The sequence below is a fragment of the Lagenorhynchus albirostris genome, chromosome 14, assembly GCF_949774975.1.
Source record: "Lagenorhynchus albirostris chromosome 14, mLagAlb1.1, whole genome shotgun sequence".
NCBI lineage: Eukaryota > Metazoa > Chordata > Mammalia > Artiodactyla > Delphinidae > Lagenorhynchus > Lagenorhynchus albirostris.
The window spans coordinates 84,404,196-84,409,793 of record NC_083108.1 but is presented as its reverse complement, the minus strand read 5'-3'; the positions used below and the strand labels follow the sequence as shown (position 1 = coordinate 84,409,793).

At 40.5% G+C, this 5,598-nt stretch overlaps 1 long non-coding RNA gene across 1 annotated transcript; it reads right to left on the bottom strand.

The window, feature by feature from the left end:
- Positions 1–355: 355 nt before the first annotated feature.
- Positions 356–2,008, bottom strand: LOC132532392 (uncharacterized). Its single transcript, XR_009544399.1, has 3 exons — positions 1,917–2,008; positions 710–781; positions 356–588 (listed from the first exon to the last, which is right to left on the bottom strand). It is a non-coding gene; the product is annotated as an uncharacterized LOC132532392 (long non-coding RNA).
- Positions 2,009–5,598: the final 3,590 nt, after the last annotated feature.

The window sequence follows — 5,598 nt, the reverse complement described above, 5'->3', positions numbered from 1 at the left end:
TATATCTGTATCTATCGATAGACAGATAATTACCAGGTTGTACACCTTACATATGTAAGCAGCTTTCGGCGCAAAGGAGCTCTCTGCAGGAGGCCCCTTTTGTCTTGACACTAACCTTCAACCAGGCACCCCCATGCTCCACTCATCTCCCGCCCAAGCACACTTTTCCAATATTTTGATCACACAATACCTTGCCTAACCTGTTGGTTCTTTCCGTAGATCAAAGTAGAAATGAAGAATAAGTGACAGTTGACCAGATCTCTTCCCTCGCTTCCCCTTCAGTAATCTCGCGAACAAGCTGTGAACAAGAGAGCATCTAAAGAAAGATCACAAGAAGTCGACAAGCCTGCCCACCGTGGGGGATGGAGAGCACTCTGACCCCCCATCTCAATGACTAACTGAGATGACTTCCCTGTTTCCCTTTAAAAACTTTCATGGCCGAGCAGAATCTTCGGAGATGGTTTCTGGGGGACGTTGAGTCCACCGTCTCCCCAGAGGGCTGGCATTCTGACTAAAAGCATCTTTCCTTTCTGCCAACATCTGTCTCTCTCTCTTGCGTATTGATTTTTGAGCAGCACGCAGCCGGACCTGAGTTCGGGAACACATATATAAAATTTGTATTTCTTCAAAAAAGAGGAAGGTGACCTGGCCAAGGATCTAAAAGACAGTCAACCTGTTGACCCAGTCAAAGAAAAGTTCAGACTCAAACCTAACGCCACCAGCTCCGGTCTCACTTCTGTCCAAGGCTTTCTAAGGTCTTGTGTCTCAGAGGAGATGATCCCTGGGGGTAGAAGACGTTCAGCTTGTTTCTGGTTGATATGACTCACCACTAACATTGGGACAACCTTTCAATGAATGGGTATTAAGAGCTTTTGTCTGTGACCAAAGGGGAAAGAGGTAAGCAGGCTTGTATTCACCAGCCCTTCTAAGTATACTCCTCCAGACGCTTTGGGCAGGTCACGGCTAGAAATCTTCTTTTTCAACAAGGAAGAGATGAGATTTCAGTGTCTCTGCCTACATGGAGCCAGATCTTTCTCATATTAGTTTTCCTATGAATTCACAGCCATGGAATGACTAGACATCTCAATTACATACAGAGAAAATTGATTTCATAAATACGAAGAAAAATATCCTATGAGGACAAATATCATATGAAAGACAAATATCATATGCTATCACTTGTATGTGGAATCTAAAAGAATGGTTCAAAGGAACCTATTTACAGAGCAGAAACAGAGTCACAGATGTAGAAAACAGACTTACGGTCACCAAGGGGGAAAGCGGGGGAAGGATAAATTGGGAGATTGGGATTGACATATACACGCTTCTATGTATAAAATAAGTAACTGATGAGGACCTACTGTATAGCACAGGGAACTCTACCCAATACTTTGTAATGACCTATATGGGAAAAGAGTATAAAAAAGAGTATATATGTGTAAAACTGATTCACTTTGCTGTACGCCTGAAACTAATACAACATTGTAAATCAACGATACTCCAATAAGAATTAAAAAAAGAAATATGAAAAGGGCTGAAATGGAAGAAAGGGATATCTATATCTATAAACAACCAAGAGTCCTTATCTTAAAGAAGCAAGAGGAAACGGCATTCTGAAATGCCCATAATAGTGTAAACATTACCATCTATCCCTATTATGATAACATTGATGAGGGGGTGTAGACTATCATGTGAGTTCTCTCGCCAGCATCATGAATACTGGCAGATTACGAATACGCATTGAAAAAATATTCTTCCATCAACGAAAACCCACTTGTCACCCAAGTAAGATGTGAGTTAACTACTGTGGATCAGGATAGGATTGGAAGAGTTATCAAGTGGAAGCTTTACTGAACTCATCATAATAACGCTCTTCCTTTTTGCAATTACTCAATATATAAGAGTTAGATTCTTACCTTGCTGTCTTTAAGCCAGGTGGAGCACGACGCTCCTGAGACCAAGGTTTAAAATTTCAATCGCCGTGATGAGCGGTGAGCTTTACAGAGGAAACGTTCGATACTGAAGCACGAATTCCACTCCTAACCTTGGCCGGTTCATTCACTAATAAGGGACGTTGGATCTTAGGCACGAAGATATAGACAGTCCCACAGAAGAATCACCACCATCCACGGGAGGCCCAGTTTGAAGTACACAAGCTGCTGATGGTGAGGTATTCAAGCTTTTCATGCAGAGAAAGAAAGCACAGTCGGACTGGTGGTAATCATATTCAGGAGTTCTCTAGAGTCATGTAACTCCTTTATTTATATATTACATATATTAATGTGTTATGTTGTTATAACATACATCTTAAATATATATGTAGATATATGTAACATTTGATACATAAAATGATCTTTTTGGATAGTTTCTTTTGCTATGTATTCAAGTTCAACATTCTGCCATTAACCCCATTCAGTGTAGTTTTCATCTTTAGAAGTTTGATTTGAGATCTTTTTTTATCTCTTTCGTGTCTTTAATTAACTTTGGAACATATGGAATACAGTTATAACTACTTCAATCTCCTTGTTTGCTAATTCTCACATCCATGCCAATTCTGGCTCGGAATTGATTGATTGCTTTTTCTCATATTGGGTTGTATTGTCTTGCTCCTTGGCATATCCGGTAATTTTTCACCAGATGACAGACATTGTGCACTTTATCTTATCGGGTGCTGGGTATTTCTGTAATCCTATAAATAGTCTTGAGGTTTGTCTGGGGACACGACTAAGTTCCTTGGAAATAGTTTGGTCCTTTGTGGTCTCACTCTTGATAGTCTGTCAGGAGTGGAGCCGTGCTCCATCTAATTACTCACCACTACTGGGGCATGGCTCTTCTGTGTGCATTATTCAATCTCTGTGAGTCAGGAGGTTTTCCAGACTGGCTGGTAGAAACAAGAACTACTCCCAGCCCTGTGTGTCACCACTGTTCTCATTAATCCATTGTGCTGGTTCTGTCTCCAGACTTAGGTAGCTTTCTCACACCTTGGTGCTGATACCTACTCTTAAGAATATGCAAAGGAACCTTCTGCTGATCTCTGGAATTTTATCTTTGTGTTTCCTTCTTCTCCCCCATACTCCGAAAAATGTAGTTGCCTTTGTCTCCCTTGACTTCAAACTCTATTTCTTCAACTCAGGCAGTCCACCAGGCTCTGTGTGGCTTCTCCTCTCCCATGCTGTGCTCTCGGAATGCTCTCAAGCCAGCATCCCGGGGCAACTGAGGGTTTACCTCCTTTGTTTTTTCTCAGGGATGAACTTGCAAAAATGACTGGTACCCAGGGTCTTGAAAACTATTATTTCATATATATTTTGTTTTTGAGTGTTTCAGGTAGAGGCTAAATTCATCTATTTATTCCACCCTAGCCCGAAGGAGAAGCCTTCTTATAATAATTGTAGTTGATTATTTATGTCTTTAAGAACTTCTTTTTCTACTAGAATTATCCTGAATACAGGAACCATACCTGGATTGTTCAGCAACATACATTATAATTCAGTGGAGGGGCCGGCACACAGTAGGTACTCAAGTTTTAAAAAATGGAATAAATAATGAATAAGAGACTAAATGATTACATATCTGTTTGGGAATTTAAACGATTAGATTAAACATACCAGTTTATACACTCTAACCTAGCATTACTAATTTAGATGACGATTCAAGTGGACAAAGGTCTATAGTTTTAGCCCACCTGGCAACCCCTTTACTTTCTTCTGACAACAGCATATTAAACTTCCCGTGGCAAACGGCCCCTTCCCCGTTCTCAGTCCAGGAAACTAAAATGGGAGTGATACCACTGCCAGCTTTGGGGTTAGGCTCGAAACCCCGGATAAGCCAATCAGTGGGTCCCATTCTATCATCACAGTTCAAAGAGAGACATAGGGCTCCCCTGGATCCATAAAATTAAACCTGATCCTTTAAGTAATTATTGAAAAAGAAAAGCTTTGCTTCATTCTGAGTATACTAACCTGGCTGAGTGAAAGCGTGGCGCTCCTGGGGGCTCACCTTCCCACAATAAGGAAAAATAATAAACACCAAGAAAGCTGAGCAAAAGAAGATCCTAATAATGTTATCTCAACACCTTGATCCACATGAATTTCTTATCATGTGAGTTAATGAACTGCCCCTGTGCATTAAGCCAGTTTTAACTGGGTTTCTATCATTTGCAGTCTTAAATAATATATTAATGAAGCTAGAAAATAATATGAGTTAACATATAAACTGTTTCTAAAACATGCTGTATACATAGTGAAGGGTAAAATATTGAAGAGACAGTAGAGATCAATGTGGGTGTATCAGTTAGCTGTGGCTGAATAACAAATCACCCCCGACAAGTTGGCATAAATAATAAACATCTACTATCATGATCACTGGTCTTCATAATAGCTAGAGCAGCTCTTCAGACTACAGATCTATGCATCTGTGGGTCAACTGAAGATGCACATATATTGATACTTTGACCCAGTAATTTCATTCCTGGGAATACTCAGGCATATCCAAGACAACAGGGACGACAATGTTCATGTAAGGAACAACCCCATTTGCCAAGCTCTCTGGAGGTATCTAGTCCCCAGGCAAGAAGTCTGTTAGCTCGACTCCCCTTTCCTTTGGCTTGGCATTAGCTGTTAGAACACTTTCCAATGTGCTCATTCTTCTAATCTCTTCTGTCCTCCTCTGTAATCAGGTGGTTTTCAAATTCATTTACTCACATGGTCTCACAATGAATGTTCATTACAATACTATTTAAAAATCAAGATTTTTCTGCCTTTCTAACCCAATGCACTGGGTTTTTGCATTGAACGGATTTTAGAATTCTTATCACAGCATTTCAGGCAGTTTCTATGTTATATTCTATTAAGATGATTCCACCCAAGGTTGTCACAAGTCAGAGGTTACAGCTTTTGCAGGATGTTTTGTTAGGAATATATTCATATACTCACACTGTCAGACACATCCCATGAGCCTGCATTTAACATCTCATCCGATAGCATAATTCAACACAAAGGATAAAATAAGCAATATTTATTAATATTATGGAATAGATTTTGCAGGAATATTAGATAGGCACACACTGTCTTCCCAAAGCAAACGTTTCTGCATTTCCAGCAGCACAAGCAAGGACGAAGAGGAAAAGAGAAGGAATAGAGGTAGGGAGGAGGAGGCATGGAATGTGAGGACTTCTCCTAATTATATAACTCCGGTTATATATTGACTTTTTCTCGTGCAATCGTTCTTATCTCTTCTAAAAAGAATGCAAAATTTATTCTCACAGAAGTAATAAACACCATCTGGGTTGTTCTCTGAGTTTGACAACATCACTACTTGATCAAATAGTGTAAGAAAATACACGCCCCACACAAAATCTACAGATATCGCAATTTTGTACCCAGACGGTATTTTCTGAGGGTGTAGAGTTGGAAAATCACATTTGGACTTCTCAGGCCCAGTACCTGGATCGGTAAGACCACAGTGACAGCCCGGCCCCCTCTTGTTTCTGACCTCCTAGTATCTTCCCAGCTAGAACCCCTCTGCTGATTTCTAAGCCCAGGCAGGGTCCATCTACTGCCCGCCCACCTTCCTCCACTTCCAAGGCTGGCTACAGAGCTT